Here is an 18910-nt window from a genome sequence, read left to right as displayed (position 1 = left end):
CCCAGTAGGCTAACCCCTTCTTGAAGTATAATTATTTAACCCATTCTGGGCAAAGTGAAATTATTTGCCACTGCATCTTTGAGAAATTATCAACGTCCCATTCAAATGCATCTCAGTAACTTGGGTCTTATTTTCAGCTTTCTAAAAATGCAGTTGTTTCTCAAAGGGCTGGATCCCCATGGTCCTTAATGCCGGTGGCAGCAGCTCAGGCCCCTGTCTACCCTGTGTTTCCAGTCACTGCTGAGGACCACCAGCTCCCACTGTGAGCAAGTTCACAGAGAAGGACAAGAAATAAGGAACCCCAACTCTATTCCTACAATTTACTGACATGATAATTCGTTGGAGATGTGGAAGGGCATCCCAAAACCAGAAGGAAATAGATGTGTATGAGTCAGAGAGAAACATCCTGACATCTGCTCATGCATAAGGGGGTTACAAAATGGTGTTTTGCCCAAGATTAATTTGCATGATTAAAACCAAATTTCTCATCAACCCCTTCCCATTCCTTTCCCCTGTGGTGATGCTGCCCCAGATCCTGATTCCATGTTGGTGCTCAGACCGACATGATTGGAAGAAAAATTTTGTGTCAAAAAGTAAAAAAAAAAAAAAAAAGTACTCATGGAACCAGATTGGTAACTGCCCATCTTCTTCTTATTTCTCAGGGAACTTCTTTCCTTCTGACTTTTCCTCACCTATTGCAGAATCAACTGAGCACCTTCATCTTCAGATTGCATTAAATTCCCAGAAGGTGGATAAGCATCCAGAATAGCTCAGATGTCAGCAACAATTTAAATGTAACCTGCTCACTTAGATGACCAGCAGACTTCCAGATATATAAGGATCCATTTTGAGAGTCTAATATTATAAAACTGGTTTCAAATGCAATACCAAATCTGATATTAAGATACCAAAATGTGGATTCAAACACAAAAGTAGCTCTTTTTACATGCATGAGCATCCAGTCAGGCATATAGGATTATCCTTAAGAGTGCTTACATTAAACAATTTAGGTATTCTATAGCTGGTAACAAGATAAAAGTATAAAAATATAACAATTCACTGGTTTCTTGGTCTGAAACTTCAGTGAAAATATTTAATACACAGGGTAGTTTTCAAAACTGAATTAATTATAAGAGGACCTGCAAGAAGAGGAGCTGTTATCTTATGTGTAGGAATACTTTTCTGAGAACATGCCTATTTTTGCCCAATTGTGTAAATTAAAGGTGTTTCACTGAAAGACTACACATTCACATTAACAATCCGAATTACTGTGAGTTTTTGCAGCAGCAGCTTCTCATGTGCAAATTCTGTGCTTTGTTGTGCACAAAAAGTGCACGTACAGACATATAGAAAGCCTGTAAACCACTACATAGGTTTTAAACCCCCTTGAATCCCTAGTTCAGCACATCAGCTTTAAGGACCTAAATACAAAGAATGTAACAGCAGAGTCAAGCCATTTCACTGTGATTTCCGTAATTCCACCTAGATTTCAAAGAGTTATTATTTAAAATTACCCATTTGTCATTTAAGCCCCAAATACTCCTAATAGCAGATTATACTTAAAATTGCTCTAACAGGTCTAACTCCCACACAATGAACATCACAACACAGAATGAGAACCCTGGGGGAATTTGTTTCCCTGGTAGAAAAGTTTAGACTGTGAAGCTGCACAAAGAAAGAGAATAACTAAACATTTGTACATGGAATAACATTTTCTCCCAACGGAAGTCTACTTAGGGAGTAGCCTACCAGAATCAGGTAGGGAAATAACCCATATCCCTTCAATTTCTACTGTGGCATGGCTCTTATTTTCTTAGCTGACTATTCACTGGCAGTGTGGAAATTCAGGGCAGCTGAAGCAGCACCAAAAAAAAAGTCCAAATTGTCCTAGGACTTTGCTACTGTGCTGCTTCTGGACCATTCCTGAAGGTTTTCATCTTCTGCCTTGCTTGTACATCATGAAGGTAGAGCATTAAAACTATTTACCACCCCTTTTTTGCTACCATGTCTTGTGCACTTGTAAATAAGCACATACCTTCGTATCTCCCAGTAGCCTCTGTCTCTTACTGCCTTCTGTTTTAATTCCCTGTCCTCTACCACTTCTATGACACTACACGCTTTTTTTAGCAAATGAAAATTATACTTTTGCATGATTCTTCATAAAACCGCAGCACAAAAATCTGGTTGTAGAAAAAATTACCCTGGACAAGTCTACTTAAATTATTCTCTCTATGTGAAACCACACCCTTAAGAATTATTTCCATCAATCTTTTCTTTCAACCCAGAAAAATGCCATTTCTAAAAATGCTATGAAGCTAACAGCAAAACAATTCGTAGTTACTATATGCTATACAATATAGAAAAAGCAATACATGCACTTGAATCCTACAGTTATCTATGCTGGCACCTGAGCCACTATATCCTTTCCCTCCACGGACCACAACTGCCATAGCTTAAGGTTATATGAAAGTACCTAGCAAATATTAATAAGGCAAGAGAGAAATTGAAAGAAGACATTTTGGCATATCCACTTTCACTGTATGTAAGAGAGGAACAGCAATTGTTTGCTAAAAACAATTTGCAAAAGCCTAAGTAGCCTGTGTCACTGTGCCTCCCCATCATCTTCACTGGACTGTTCCCATTTATTTCGTACTGGCAATGCTCAATAATATATTATCTGATTTAGTTCAAAACCTCTGAGAAGACTTAGACCCCAGGTTTGCATAAGCTGCTTCCCTTAACAACACACTCTATTCTTTGAAAAATCCCAGTGTGTCTCCAGGTTTGGCATGTTTCACTCAGGAGGATAAAATAAATTATTGCAGAGTAAATAGTGTTGCTAGTGAAACTACACTCAGTCTATGGGCACCTGCCTTATATTGTGCTCATACAAATGCATACTGAAAACCACAGCTAGAAAATTCTCTAATTCTCAAACCTTATTTTTCCTTGCTTCATGCAGACCCCTCAGCAATAAAAATGACACTTTTCACTGATGCTCTTCCTTTGCTGCTTGTACAGGGGACATTTGTTTCCTCACTCATAGGATCCTCACCATCCTTGCCTCCACCATCCCACTTATTCCTCTAACCCTACCGATTTGTCCATTCATTTTCCAACTGCCAGTGTCCCTTCTGTGGCACAGGCATCGCCACTTAGGGCAGCTCTGACAGCCTCTGCTGACGGGGAAGGCTTAAACCCTCTCCAGGAGTCCTACCTGACACATTAGGTGGCAACTCCCAGGCAGGCTGTACTCTGACAGCTCAATACTTCCAGTTCTTGAAAGACCAAGCTGTCATTAAGCACACGACATGGAGTGTTGCCTATGAAGGAATTCCAGGGGCACCTGCTCAGCTGTGTTGCTAACATGATGTGTCCAACCCCAAGCAAAGACTGTTCAGATTAAACCAGATTTAAGACTGAGTGAAGAGAATATAAACAGAGCTAAAGAAATCTGACTGCCTTGAACACATGGATGTGGTACCTATTCATGATCCCACCTGCATAAATATTTGATCCACTGCAGGTATTTGCAGAAGTTAGGCTCAACATTTTAAAGCTCTTCAGTTTCCCAGAGCTGTTCAATAGCTCATAGGAAGGGGCACGGGGTAGCGTTTAGAGGTACCGGCATGAACCCAGGGTCTAACTTTCATGCATTATTGCAGAAATATGTCCATTTTCAATACTTCTATTGTTTTCTTTGAAAGGAACATATGGGTAGCTACTGGAATACTACATTGTCCACGACTTCCTAAAAGATACTTCAACCAAAAAAGCCACCTCTAGACTTTTCCCTAATCTAAAACAAACTAGCTTCTCTTCAACTGATGAATATAACTCAGCTTCTCCTTTTGCAGATTTTACAAGGTAGAATATCAAAGAACAATGTTCCTCCTTTTCTGTGTGTGAAAACATTAGTTTTCCTCACATTTTTACCAGGTACAAAAATAATTTAAAGCGTACATTGGTACAGCACTTTAGCCAGGACCAGTACAGATGCAGTGAAACATTTCAATATAATTTACAATAAAGAAATATTCAAAAGGATTACCTATCATCCAAGACACGAACATTATGACAGTCAAAACCACACAGTTATAAGGAAGTGTTCCTGAACCATAAAAAACAGACTTCAATTTCTACTTACTTACATATCCATTCACATTTTAATTTGAAGCTTTAGGTACACTGTTTTAAAAGATGCATGTAAAAACTGAAGGCAAAAATGGTTCAGAACTAATCTCAAACTATGAATTTTGGAAGCTTTTACATTTAAGTTTGCTAATATGCCCAGTATAACGAATACTTTTGCATACGAATAGCATTGTGGGCTATCAATAGCCCATCCCTGGCTACAAAAGGAGAAAAGAGATGACCTAGAAGCATCTCCAGAATTGTTTTCACTGTTGACTAGAGCCTTTTCTCTTGCTACCTCTCTTCTTTGCAATGATGAGGTCTGTGTTAGTAAGAGGAAACGTAGGAGTTTTGAGAGTAATTATCTGAATACGAGATGTCATGACCTCAAGCAGGAAAAAAGCTGCACGGACTGCCCAACAGAGGTAAATATGCTCCACAACACAGACAAAAAGCCCATTCTCCAGCTCCTCTCAGTATTTACCACATGCCAAGAATGGTTTGCACTATATTGTCTCAAACATAGACATCTCTCTTGCCACAATGAAAGCTTGTGCTGCATTTCACAGAAGATAGAAGATCACTACAAACTACAGAAATACCCCACTGACTGGTTGTTCCAACCAGAGATCATCCCAGAGAGAAAAATTTCACATTTCTGTCAGGAGGACAAGTACAAGCATAGATCTGCCATTAGTCACCAACAGACCTTTTCAATACAATAAAAATCTACCCGTAATAGTCTAGTCACTGAAAAATAATCTGGCTCATCGCTGCTGTCATTTTGGATGAGTTAAGCTGTAACAAGGTGCACACACAACAACCTAGCCTGCTTGAATATCACAGCCTCTCTCTAAATGTAAGTCCCTTAAGGTCTCCTAGTTCGGGGTGAAACCACTGAAAAGAATCCAGCAGGCTATTGCCCTTCCTATCTGTCCCACTCTCAAGTTCAAATAAATCAGTCTATTACCTTCTAGAAAAGGTGAAGCATAGACTAGTAGACCTGAACTGATCAATAATTGAAGTCAGGACCTGATGTTCTGGAGGGAAGAAATCAGTTCCAACCTGTTCATGGTTGAGCTTGTCAACTTTTTCCACTCCACCTCCACAGTGAATGATTAAATTCACTATAGCCCAGGTCCAAAGAGAGCCCAGCACATAAGAGCGGGTAAGGAGCAGCAGTGTGCATAACAACACATCCCCAAGGTGGAAGAGCTGCCCGATAGCTACACAGCTACGAATGCAAACCTTAACACAACTTTAGAAATGAAAGAGAGTAAATCTTAGGCTGTCATCAGAAACAAGCTTCTTTAAACCCCAGGTATTTCCTTGATGACAGCTTTGTGTGAATTGCAATAAGAAAGCATCTTCAGCAAACATTTTCCTGTCAGTGTTAAAACCCAAACTTTGCAACACCATGTTTATTCTCTAATCAAAGGTGAGAGTTTGTTTCCAACGTCAAAGCTGAATGAAAAGCAGGGCTAAGCAAGCAATTTACAAAAGAAAGAAAAAAGACTGTTAAAGTCCTTTTACTTTTAATTACTGAATATTTCAAAGCCAAAGGGAATTTTGCCTTCACATTTTGCCCAGGACTTAGCTGAGATTTACAACATCTAGTCTCCTTCCTAACACACATCAAAAAGGAAAGAGGGAGTTTACAAGGAGACAATAGTTTACAATATTTGTATTTTAGCGCCATCATGCTCTACTCTTCCAAGGAAGTCTTTCCTGGTTTTACCACAGAATACCTGGCTAGGCCGATGCATCACAGTATATGCTGTAATACTTCTGCAGTAGATAGCTGCTGTACTGTTGAGCTACTGTAAGATGCAAATGTAAATGAAAAGCTAAAATCTTGGAGGGAGAGATGCAAACATTGCTATGCATTGAAACATTTACTTATTTTTAAGTCAGCAATGTCCCTTTATCAAATACAATCAGAGAACATTACGCATATGATGGATTTCAATAAGCAAGGCTTTACTCCTTCCTGCGTTACTAATATACAATAACAGGCAAGTAAAGAAGGATTCTCAATATTCCTTTAAAAATTAAAAAAATGATGAAAGTTGAGGCGTAACTGGCTAGGCTAGGAGGCACCTGTCCTTATACAGAATATTTTCTTGGCAACAACGAAGAAAAACCATTCAGGCTGCACTGCGGTATGGGGCAGGGAAGACTGCATCACCAACAACATTAAGCAATTCTTTACATCTGCTCAGCTGAGGCATCCTTGCAGCTCTGTGCTTTGTTAAAGGGAATTACAAATTTGCAACCAGGTAGTTTTCATCCAAGATATAAATGTTCAAAAAAAACCTTTCATCTTGTACATGCTCAGTAGAGACTGATTACAGTTAATTAATTCTGTGTTTATGTGTTCTTCCACACCAGATGGCTTGGTGAGTTATTCAAGCACTCCCAAACAGGACATTTTTTGGCAAGTTCCTTACGGAGACTGGACACCACTGGCAGTCTGGCAAGGGCTTTGTACCGCTATGAACAATGAATAAATAACGCTGACAGGCTCAGCTGTTCCTCTGTTCCAGGAAACGTGCTTCCATCTTGATAAACCGGCTTAGTGAGCATAATAAAAATGCATATCCAAACGGGCTTGGACTGGATGTTTATCCATAACCTCAGAATACACAGCCTTTCTCCAGTACAAGCCATTTTCGTGGAAGTTCCAGCAAGACACCATTACAAATGGTTTTAGATCTAACTACAACTCAAAATGAGAAATCACTTTGGCGTGTGTGTCTTCCGTACATTCCACAGCAAAATGAGGCATCCATTTCACAGATGAAATAGCACATACCAAGATTTATATTAAGCCTTTAAAATGTTCTTGGTAAAGGTGACTAACAGCTAAACTTGGAGAGGATGTAAACGTAAAATAGGGCAGAAGATTGAACTGTCAAAAAGTCAGTGTTCTATAATTTTTCTGCAGAAAAGTCAAGTCTATCAGGGAAAAAAAGGACTATTTATGCAAATAGCTGTTGAAAATAGTCAGGAATTAGTAAAGAGAGGAATTCAGTTCAACAAAGCCATCCGTTTTACAGGTTTCTTGTGTACCTCTACTCACACTCTCCTCTCCGATGTTTTTCTTTTCATCGTTAAACTGAGAACATCTACTTATTTCCAATCCTTTGCCACACACTTATATACACCGCTTTGCATTCACCAGAGGCCACAGGAGAGCTGGGAAATGATCTTAATGGATTTTTTGCATATCAGGAGTAGGAAGAGGAGTACTTGCAAAAAAAAATAAATCCCAAACAAACCACAAAACACCACAAAAAAATTAATATTCAAGCTGTAGAGATTCATGGAACTTCCAGTAAAGTTAGAGTGACCTCTGTTAAATTTAACTGAAGTTAGATCTGGCCTTCACTGAACATGAGCAAATGTCTGCCCCAGCTGGTATCCAAACATCTGTGAAAGGGCTTCCATACTTTCAAATAAGAGTGCCTCAAACAGCAGCCCCCTGCAGCAAACTGAACAGGCTGAACTCGTTAAGAAGAACCTCTGACTCTCACAGCGGTAAAAACTCAGCATCATTACAGCCAGAGTTGGTTAAATATTTATTGCCTGACAATTTAACTCTTCCTTACATGTTATTCAGTATGAGATCTTAATTATTATAACAAATAGGTTTATACCTTAGTGTTTTCATGTATGTATGTGGGTTTTCAACAAGCTGAGATATCCATCCAGACCTACTGTTCACATTTAGACTAGTTTTATACGGGTCAATTGTAATGACTCCCAAGAGTTACCTCTGATTTCATCACTACGAGATGGACTCAGCATAGTTCCCAAACCGTCCCATATGGACAACGCATGGCTGCTGCTGCAGGGTCAACCTTGGTCACAACCCTATTGCTTGTGGCTGTAACCTCCTATCTGAATGCTTAAGGAATTGCCTTTTCATAACTCAATTTTTGGGATACCATACAACATATTCATGAAGCAGCAGGAGATAGAACAGGAACAACAAATGATGGAATATTTTAAGCCTTACTACTGCCAGTATTTCACATCAACTGTTTTCAGGATATGGCTATAATCTCCAAATCAAAAAGACATCAATCATAACCACACTGTGTTCCCAGCTAGCCATCCACTAGGAAGAATGACACCTTAGCTCTTGCATGTTGCTGCAATATTCAGACTAGAGAAGACAGCTCCTGCTGTGGTGCTGAAACCCTACTGGGCTGTTAAGGATGCAGTTACTCTATGATGATCATCTGGGCTGTGTTCATCTTGGGGGGAAAGGTGGAGGGTCACACTTTCTTTAGGCTGTGCAATTGGCAGTGAGCCCCACCAGAGCCACCCAGGGTGCAACAAGGATGTCCAGGACCAGCAGCGCTAATGAAGGACAGAGCAGGATAAGGACAGACATCCAACAGAATATCAGGTGTTGGAGGAGCAGAACAGAAATAACTGGTTCTCTAGGACAGAGAAGGGCAGGTCTGCACTACCAGAAAGCAGCTTCCCTAATGCTTACGTGCATTCAGAGCCACAAAAAGCATTTTACCTTTCCAGAAAGCAGAAACATTATTTTCTTTTCTAAGCTGAATTATGAAGCAAATAGTATTTCCCTGGCAGATAGCAAGTGTCAGTCAGCATTTCCAGCCCCAAGGAATTATCACCTGACTAAATTTGGGAAGACTATTGTCCTTCATTACAATTTTTATTCTCCAGCCTTCCAGCTTCACCTCAAAAATAATTTATGAGCTTTGTGGCAGACAAAACCTCCCTTCTTTAAAAGGAGCTACACCCTTTTGCTAAGAAAGCAGCACGGAAATGGGTCCTTTGGTTCATTTCTTTTTGTAACATTCACCTCATACGCATCTCTCTTGACATATAAATAACTAAATTATGCGTGACTGAGATGCTTATGATTACTGGATCCAGTTAAAAGAATACGAGACCCTGAGCACAGAAATCTCCATGCACTGAGGCATCACCTCCCTCTGTTACTATCTGAAACTGGAATAGACTCTGATTGCATTAAGAGAAGATAAGACCTCCAAGCAAAATTTTGAAAAGCGAAAACCAGGAGGAAAAAAATCACACAGTTGAGCCTGAAAGAAAAGAAACAATAAGTGGGACAATTAAAGCTCCTAAATAAGTAACAATCACTGGTGAAATTTCAAAATCCTGGAACATTAAAAACAGAGCCCTGTGTATTGGGTCTGTGTGGCGGGCTTTTGGTAGCAGGGAGGGGGCTACAGGGATGGGTCCTGTGAGAAGCTGCTAGAAGCTTCCCTGGCTCCAAATTGGACCTGCCGGTGGCCAAGGCCGAGCCCATCAATGATAGTAGTAGCACCTCTGTGATAACATATTTAAGAAAGGAAAAAAAACCTGTGGCAGAGAGGGGAGTTGGATGTGAGAGAAACCCCTGTGCAGATACCGAGGTCAGTGGGGAAGGAGGGGAGGAGGAGCGGGGAGGAGGGGATGCCCCTGCAGCCCGTGGTGAGACCAGACGGCAGGCTGTCCCCTCCAGCCCATGGAGGGGAGCGGGGGAGCAGATGCCCACCTGCAGCCCAGGGAGGATGCCATACCGGAGCAGTGAGATGCCTGAAGGCGGCTGTGACCCTGTGGGAAAGCCCACGCTGGAGCAGTCTGTGCCTGAAGGACTGCAGCCTGTGGAAGGGACCCACATTGGAGCAGTTCGTGAAGAACTGCAGCCCGTGGGAAGGACTCATGTTGGAGAAGCTCATGGTGGACTGTCTCCCATGGGAGGGACCCCATGCTGGAGCAGGGGAAGAGTGTGAGGAGTCCTCCCCCTGAGGAGGAAGGAGCAGCAGAAACAATGTGTGATGAACTGATCATAACCCCCATTCCCCATCCCCCTGTGCTGCTGGCGGCAAGGAGGTAGAGAAAATTGGGAGTAAAGTTAAGCCCAGGAAGAAGGGAGGAGTGGGGTGAAGGTGTTTTTAAGATTTGGTTTTATTTCTCATTATCCTACTCTGATTTGTTTGGTAACAAATTAAATTTATTTCCCCATTCCCCCCGCCCCAAGTCGAATTTGGTTTTTGCCCATGACCATAACTGGTGAGCAATCCCTCCCTGTCCTTGTCTTGACCCACGGGCTTTTTGTTATATTTCCTCCTCCCCAACCCACCAGCAGGGAGGAGTGAGCGAGTGGCCTTGTGATGCTTTGTTGCCGGCTGGACTTAAACCATGACACCCTGCTATCGACAGGGAAGGAGATGGACTCAAGAGCACAACAGAGACACATAGAAAATAATGATTTTTCTTAAATGTTGCCCTGAAGCCCTGAAGATATTGATCTCCTAAATATCATTGAAGTAAACCAGGATGAGAGGGCAAGCTATTAACCTCAAGTTTGCAAGTCTGAAGAATATCGCAATCCGAAATACACCTGTTAGGAGATATGAATATTAAAGATGCCTGCAGAAGGAAGGAGAGCCCACTGAAGCATTTTCGACTGCTCTTCAATTAATGAGCCAAAACAGAACTGTAATACTTTGGCAGCTTTTCTTATAAGACAGTGACTGTGCTCAAAGAAGAGATTGCTGACAAATACAGATCTATAGGCAAGGCTGTTTCTGCCTTCAGAAAAATCATATTATGTTGAATGAAAATGTTATAGTGAAAGCAAGGTGAAACTAGACTAGAGACTCACCACTTGGAGAGGAAACTGAAAATCAGATCATAAGAGTAAGAATTCAGAAGAGATTTCACAGGTCAAAAGGCAAGAGAAATGCAAAAGAAAGCATTGCAAAAGATATAGCAAAAGTACAGCCCCACATAATTTCCAGCATTTCAAAAACACTGTACCAAAGCTACAGAAATAACCATTACGAAAAATGGAGCCCACTAGTAGCAGATGCAAAGGAGATGAACACACAGGTGCACTGATGACACTGGGGCAGCCAGAGGGACTGCCATCAACAGTCTGTGAAAACAAGAGCTAAGACAATGCCTCAGTACTCTCAGCAGATGATGGTGCAACGTTATTTGATATAACTCTTTGAATTACGTATCAGTGCTTATGGTTCAACTTGAAAATGTTGTGGAAATCTGAATGAAAAACTTTATAAACTGGTGAAACCAAAACTTTAACATAATGACAGTTCCCACCGAAGACTGACTCGAATACAAGCTACAGTGGAAAGTTAAAGATGTGCAGCTAGGTTTGTTATAATTACCAGGAATATTAGGATTAAAAGCATGTGTAGCTTTGGGCTTGATTCACTGAACAGACACTATGAGACAGAAAACAATTACTCAGTCCTCAAAATAATGTGGAATACACTTACAAAGTCACAGAAAAACATAAAACCCCGCAGAAAGCTGTGCAGGTTGGTAGGACTACAGAAGCAGAACAAAGCCAGTCCATACTTACTCCAGCTGGAGCTATACACATGATCACAGAGCAGTGCTAGCGGTGTAATTACTGCTTATGTACCATTGAGTTTCTTAAGAGAGTTTATGCTATTTATTTAAAAAGAATGTGGCCTCAAAACTCTTCAAGCAGTTCTGAACATCTCAGGTCATTGTTTCCTCACCCTAAATATGCATGTTTCAAATTTACCAAACAGACACAGCAGCTCATGCTCTGTATAGCTCTCCTAGGCTCATGGGAGCAGTACATCAGTTCACTGTCTTGTTTGCAATTTGAAGATTACGCTTATACACATGAGTTTTGGAAAACTCAGGTCAGATCCTTAGGTTCAAATGAATAGAAACCAGAGACTTTGATAGGAATAATCAAATTTACACAAACAGGACATCTGATATAACCCTTTCAAACATGGCCATGTTACTGCAGCAAGAAATGACATCTCATAGCTGCCAGAACATATTCTGCAAAAGGACATCATCATGCGAAGTTACACAAAAAGAAGCTTTTAGTGGTTTTAATTGCTGTTGGCTTTGTACTTTCTGTTTTCCATTATGGGTGTGAATGAACCTAAAACTTCAAAACAAAATTCCACTGAAAATAATGAGTTTGCATGACAAAAAGAGACTTGCTGAGCTGATATAAAAATTAGCAAAAATTGTTGGAAATTACTCTGAGGTTCAGTTGAAAAGTTAATGAATTTCAATGAACCCAACTATTAATACAGGTTCTGAGTTTCCTTAGTATCATGGCCAAACAGAACCACAAGCAGAACCTTGTACAAAGAAAGAGGTATCCTGAATTTCAAGGAATGCAAGACTGGATGAAGCTGTGGAAATGATGTGTAGGTGATGACATAACTGTGCCTTCTCACTGTGTGAAGCAGGACTGACTACCTTCCTTACCATCCTTCATGATCAAAGAAGCACAAGGGAAGTATAGTACTTGGCATCCCTCTTCATCGTAGCAGAACTGTAGAGGATAACTCCTGGAGCCAAATGGAAGAAATTATATATTCATGAAGTGCAAAGTGACAAGTGAATTAGAAAAAATGCCCTGCTCAGCAGCTAAATGCCAGACCACAGACAGGTGCAATTAGAGGCAGGTGAAAGTCATCCAGAGCAGCAGGTAGTGACATCTCTGGGGGTGGTTTGCAGAAGCATGTTTTTCTAGGACTGCCTCTGGACAGCAGGGTTGTTTAGCCTCTCACATGAACTTTCTGACCAATCCTGGCAATAATTAGCAACTTTGCTCAAAACTTTGCAGATGAGAATTCTGTTTTCTCACTTTTCAGTGCAGAAATTCCTCTTTTGCACCATGCCCAAACTGTACAGAAGTAAGTGAAAAATAAAACAAATGCAGAAAGTCATGAGGAAATCATCCAGGGAGCAAACCACAGGCACAAATCAACAGAAATCTGAATCCAGTTAGGCACGTTGCTGCTTTCTTGCACAAGTAGGACAATCTTCTCCCTGCTGTTCTGTCAGAAGGGAACCATGAAGATATTTCCATCAGCAATTTTCCACAGAACTTGTTGTTCAGAGAATTTTTTACGCTCTAGAAACACATGGAGAGATTGTGGTTGCAATACTCCACTGGATGCCTACATTTGGCTGCAGGGCACAGGAACTCCCACTGTCTCCAGCTGTAACCAAGCAGCTCATTACCTGAGGAGTTGGGGTTTATGCAGAGTAGGCTCAGCTGTTCCCCATGGTAAAACTTCAAAACTACAGAGCTGTCTGTAGTTATTTGCTTTAGGTAAATAAACATTTAGCTATGAATGATTACATGATAGGTACAGACACATATTATTTGCACAGTCAGGAATACTTCCAAAGTCTAAGTACTCTTTAGAAAACAAAAAAGAAATCCCATCCCAGCAAACCAGGCCATATATTGCTGCATCACCTGCATTTGTGTTCATTAGTCATCTCACTTCTAGCAGCTAAGACTTCCAGTAGTGAGAAAAACGCCATTCATTAAACAAAGAACTTCTGCTGAGAGATGTAACATACACTGGGGCTTCACGTTAAAATACCAGATCAATTCGATTAAGTATATTTTTTTTATGGCACACGTCAACGGAAAAGATAAACAAATAATCACTGAAATTAAAAAGACTACAGAAACAGCTCCCACTTAAGACTTGATGCAAGAACATTTACAGCTAAAGGGCTCCAAGTCATAGCATCAGACAGAAACATCTCCCTGGTCTGGCAGGAGCAAAGAGAAATGCAAGTGTGCATGCGTGCTCATGCTCATAGAGGGTGGGAGAAATAATATATCCAAAGTCAATCTCCCTTTGGATGGAACAATTGAAACGTGCTTCTTGGATTTAGTCTTGGGCTGAATCAAACCCCCAGATCCAATGCCTCCAGGTTTCAAGAGTGTCTAAAACCAAACTGGAAGGTTTGCTTTTAGAAACTTTAAGTAAAGAAGATCCTGGCACTTGAAAGATCTACAGATCCTCAAAGGTTCAGTAAGGATGAAGCTCAATCCTGTAAAATTCAGTTAAGTAAATGTCCTGGTTTCAGCTGGGATAGAGTTAATTGTCTTCCTAGTAGCTGGTATGGTTTTGAGTTAGGTATAAGAAGAATGTTGGTAACACACTGATGTTTTCAGTTGTTGCTAAGTAATGTTTAGTCTAAAGTCAAGGATTTCTCAGCTTCTAATGCCCAGCCAGCAAGAAGGCTGGAGGGGCACAAGAAGTTGGGAGGGGACACAGCCGGGACAGCTGACCCAAACTGGCCAAAGGGGTATTCCATACCATGTGATGTCACATCTCGTATAGAAACTGAGGGAGTGGGGGCGGGCATCGATCAGTGGGTGGTGAGCAATTGCACTGTGCATCACTTGTATATGCTAATCCTTTTATTGTTACTATTGTCATTTTAGCAGTGTTAGCATTATCATTATTAGTTTCTTCTTTTCTGTTCTATTAAACCGTTCTTATCTCAACCCATGAGTTTTACTTCTTTTCCTAATTTTCTCTCCCATCCCACTGGGGGGCAGGGAAGGAGTGAGTGAGAGGCTGCGTGGTGCTTCGCTGCTGACTGGGGTTAAACCACAACAGTAAATCTCCCACTATCACAAACTGAAGCTTGAGTAAGGGCAACAGGAGCAGGCTTGAAGTGCCAGGTCAAAGCAGGACTGCAGATATCACCCCAGCACACTGCTCTCCCCTTCCCAGAGCTACAACTGGCCCCTGATGAGCAGCCCTCCTCCAGCTGCAGACAAAACCAATTCATATCTCTCTAGGAACAAAATGCTACTGAATACCATGCTGTGTAAAAAGGTCTTGCTATTTTTTGCAACTCATTTTACTAACTATTGCAGCGTAGCAATGCTTCTCTGTATCCATATGTGTAATAAAAGGGGTGTGTGCATATGCCAATGGAGACAACGTAAGGCTATATTTGATAATTTGGGCATTCACTCAACTTCAGTGTTCCCAGCTGCCTGTGTGCTGTTCTATGTGAGAACATATTACATCTTTATTTTTGCCCACGCAGGAGGTGATAGCGTATTTGCACCTCTATCCTGATGCTGGATACTCTTTCACAACTTAATGGAGCCACATATTTGAGAAAATGCTTCATATAAAGTGGTCTTGAACCTTAACAGCAAACTCTGCAAGCGAGCCTCAAAGCAACCAGCACTTTAAGGAAAGAGAAGGAAAAACAAAACAAAACAAAAAGCAAGACCTCCCCACAGCTCCACAACTGATGAATGCTTTGCATCAAGATAACATCTGAACTGAAGAATTTTGCTTCTCTGTTCAGCTGAGTCAAAATGGTTTATTTTAGGAAGGCCAGGTTACTTGGCTCTGACTCACAGCTACTCATCTTTTGCCAAAAGAAATGGTTGTTTGGAGATGGTGATGGTCTCCCAAAGGAAAAGGCACATTTTACCCTGTAAGAACTTGCCACAGAGCAGATGACCAAGTGCTCAATGCCCTGTGTGGAAAAGGCCCAGGAAGATTAGTCCCTTACATCTACAAGCAGAGACAACCTATCAAGTGAATTCTCAGCAAGGCCACAGCAGTGTAATTTCCCCCCTCACATCACCTGCAAACTGTCAAACAGGCCCTTTGGCAAACTCCACTCAGCAGCCTGAGAAGGCAATCTCTTGATTGTCTCATTCACAGGCTTAACAGTTGATTTGATGCTTTTTTCTTAATATAGTCCCACTGATCATAGATTTTTTATATAGAAAGTAAGTAACATTTGTTTTCACTACGCATGTGAATACATGTATAAACATACACACGTTTGTTTTTAACCTGGTCAGGGTATTACAGGCTTATTAAATTCAATAATTTACATACAGTCTTAACCCGCTTAAAAGGACATGGATTTTATGTAACATGTCTCTTATTTGCTGCAGTTTAAATAGAGACAGAAATGTGGAAACACAAGAGTAAAAGAGTTTATAAACTGTGATAAGTGTCAGGTAGGTAAACTAAATTAGACTAAAAGGAAACAGAATAAGAACCAGCCATCAGAGCTGCCCCTTAGAAGTGAAAAACCAACCAAGCCTTTATATTATTATCAAAAAATTGTGACCCTAAAAAGAGAAATAGGTACATCTGCTTGTATGATATTTATAAATACTTATTATATACTTAGAATAAAGAAGTCCGAGCTGTGACTTGTTCCTTTTACTCTGATCTTAAGTTGAGGTAGATGCATGCGCCAAAGCCCTGTTCACAGTGCTTCTGAACCCAAGCCCACCAGTGATCTGCGAGGCCACATCTAGAGCTCTTGAGTGTCAAGACACTGGGTTTATCTCCCTCATTGTTATCAATCATTGTACTTCAGTCCTACATGAATTCTTCATGAAATACCTATATTGCACTCACAATAATTACTATTATATTTATTACTGCACATCAAAAACTTAGAAATGGTTTTCTATCAATCTAGTTAGACTCTTATTTGTGTAGAGCAGATCCTTGAACTCTCTCTGTTCACAGCTCATGTTCAGAGAGTCAACAAAATTCACAGTGCATTCCAGAGCTATGAAGTATTAGAAGCTTACCACAATCACTCTGCTACAACATCAAACAAATCAAAGGTGTCTCAGATCTCTATAGTATTGTGTCTTACACAACAGCAGGTGGAATGCTACAGTTTACAGTCTTTAGATAGCATTAGGAGGTATTGCATCCTGAGGTTAAATGGTTCATAATGCTTGCCATACAAAATTTAAGAACAGGTAAAAAAACCCCAAACTTTTAATATCTTAGGCTCTGCAGCTACATCATATTTTAAGCACTACGAAAATTTATGTTCTCTCAGACAAGCTAAATGTAGCAATATTTAAATGAAGATCACTCTCTGTGTTTTGTTTCAACAAAAGCTTTACTTTTTCACACCCGGTTTCTTAACCCAAACACTCACAATTCCTTCTACTGAAAAAGGTCTCCTTCATTTGAACAGTACCAAATTCACCATACCTTTGATTTAAAAATCATCTCCAGATACTTTTAAAATTACATTTTTCAGATGCTAAAAGGCATAACAATGAGATATCCTGTCTGAAGAAATGAGAATATTTGCTATTTCATTTAAATAATTATCTAAATGATGATAATAAAATCACAAGCATTCCTGTGAGCGTATTTTGCCAGGCCTTACTCACACTAGTATTTGTTACAGTTCAATGCAACACATGAGCCACTTTCAGTGCCATAATTCACTTCTCACACTGAATCTCACAATTTCAATTTTCTGTGGCAAATACTGTTAAATACATGCTCTTTCTTATACATGGTAATTTATTTGGAACTTTATTATTTGCTGATGATTTCAGACTAGCATATTTTTAGACAGGATGTTTTTCTTCTCGATTATAAAGTCAATTCTTCCTTAAGAAGGGATGTTTTGACTTCCAGGCCCATGTGCAGAACTTACACCCTGATTTTAAATTTCACAGTGCCTTCCTATTTCTAAGTATGGAGGCATATACACAGAAGCTCAGCAAAACCTGTTAGCTCACTGAGGACACGGCTGGTGTTGAAGGCACTGGGTCCTCTGCCAGGTCAAGTAACATTTCCACCTGCAGCACCACAGCATCAGCCAGCCTCAGTGTACGCGGCACTGCCCGGGGGCTGCAGGACAGGGGAGACCTACAGGGTGGGGGGATCCTGCCACAGCTCCATGCCAGGATGGAGATCCCAGAATCGCCCACCAGTGGTGCCAAGCAACTGGGAACAGTAATTACATGATTGCCTTTAATTAGATTTTGCTGCATATGTGATGTCATGCACCTGGGAGGTAGTGTCATCAGAGGAAATGCATTTCTGTAAAAGGTGTGACATTCAAAAAAATGCAATTTTATATAGAATAATGCAGTAAGACAAAATGCTAGCAGAGGAAGCTATTACAGGTGATACAGGAATGCTCTCAGGAAATCAGCAGCCTGGTAAGCTTTGCAAACTAAATATCAGCACTGTGATACAGACTTAGAGAGCTAACAGGTTGTATATTTGCTTCACAGAAAAAATATTTCCAGTAAAGCAGCAAAGTCGGATATGTATGTCCGCTATAAATACTTAACAACTCCACATCAGCTTGAAACGAGCCGACTAAATACACCCGTCGTTTTGAACCAACCTCTGTTTCCAGCGGTGCAGACACAGTTAACGCTACCCTCTGCTGTAGGAAACCAGAAAGTGCCTGGCTGGATGGCACTGCTGCCGGCACAGCCACCAGCCCCAGGGAAGCCTCTGGACAGCGTCCCCTCCTCAGCCAGGGTGAGCACACGGTGCTTTCCCCAGCGGGTCACCCGTGGCCCATGCTGGTCGCTGCCCCGAAGCTGCCGTGCGGGGTGCGATGGCTGCGGGGAGCTCCGAGGTCCCCACGGCTCTGGCACACGCTGTGCCCTTAACTGGCCTCGCAGCCGCTCTGCTGCCTCCAGCTCCTTCATTCTGATAGCAGAGGTTTTATAAAAATAAGGGCATTGAATTACATCGTTTAAAGTGTGCCTGTACTGAAATATACTCACTTAGGCTTTTGTTCTTCTTCATATTCATTTATAATTTATATTACATATAAACGATTTCTAACTTATGTTCAGTCTTTTATTACCCTTCTCCATGCCACATTCTGTTCCCTGTTCCAATCGTGAAGTCACCTGACCCAAATATTTACTTCCTAGAAGGCTGAAAAGAAATACAGCTGCTCTGTTGCAGTCAACAGCCTAAAATCAGAGCGTACAGCTCAGCCATTGCCTTAAAGAGCACGGGTCAGGGCTGCTGAAGCATCTCCTCTTCCGGGGTCCCTCGGCTTGTGCTGAAGGGTCTCTCCTAACGCCTCAGGCACCCTCTTCTTTCCATCACAACAGCACATAGCATGCAGAGAGCACTGTTATCTGCCTTATAAACCCAAGTCTGAGAAA

General features: G+C 41.0%; 1 protein-coding gene across 1 annotated transcript in view; it reads right to left on the bottom strand.

Moving 5' to 3' along the window:
• The window catches only part of KCNIP1 (potassium voltage-gated channel interacting protein 1), a 365574-nt gene extending 347256 nt beyond the window's left edge, over window positions 1-18318 (bottom strand). The window contains exon 1 of the mRNA XM_075056636.1: window positions 18127-18318. The gene's annotated coding sequence lies outside the window, so the exon portion shown is untranslated. The remainder of the gene's footprint in view (window positions 1-18126) is intronic.
• Window positions 18319-18910: the final 592 nt, after the last annotated feature.

Source organism: Buteo buteo, chromosome 24 (assembly GCF_964188355.1).
Source record: "Buteo buteo chromosome 24, bButBut1.hap1.1, whole genome shotgun sequence".
Lineage (NCBI taxonomy): Eukaryota > Metazoa > Chordata > Aves > Accipitriformes > Accipitridae > Buteo > Buteo buteo.
The sequence above is the reverse complement of the archived record's forward strand: the minus strand, read 5'-3'. Positions and strand labels throughout refer to the sequence as shown.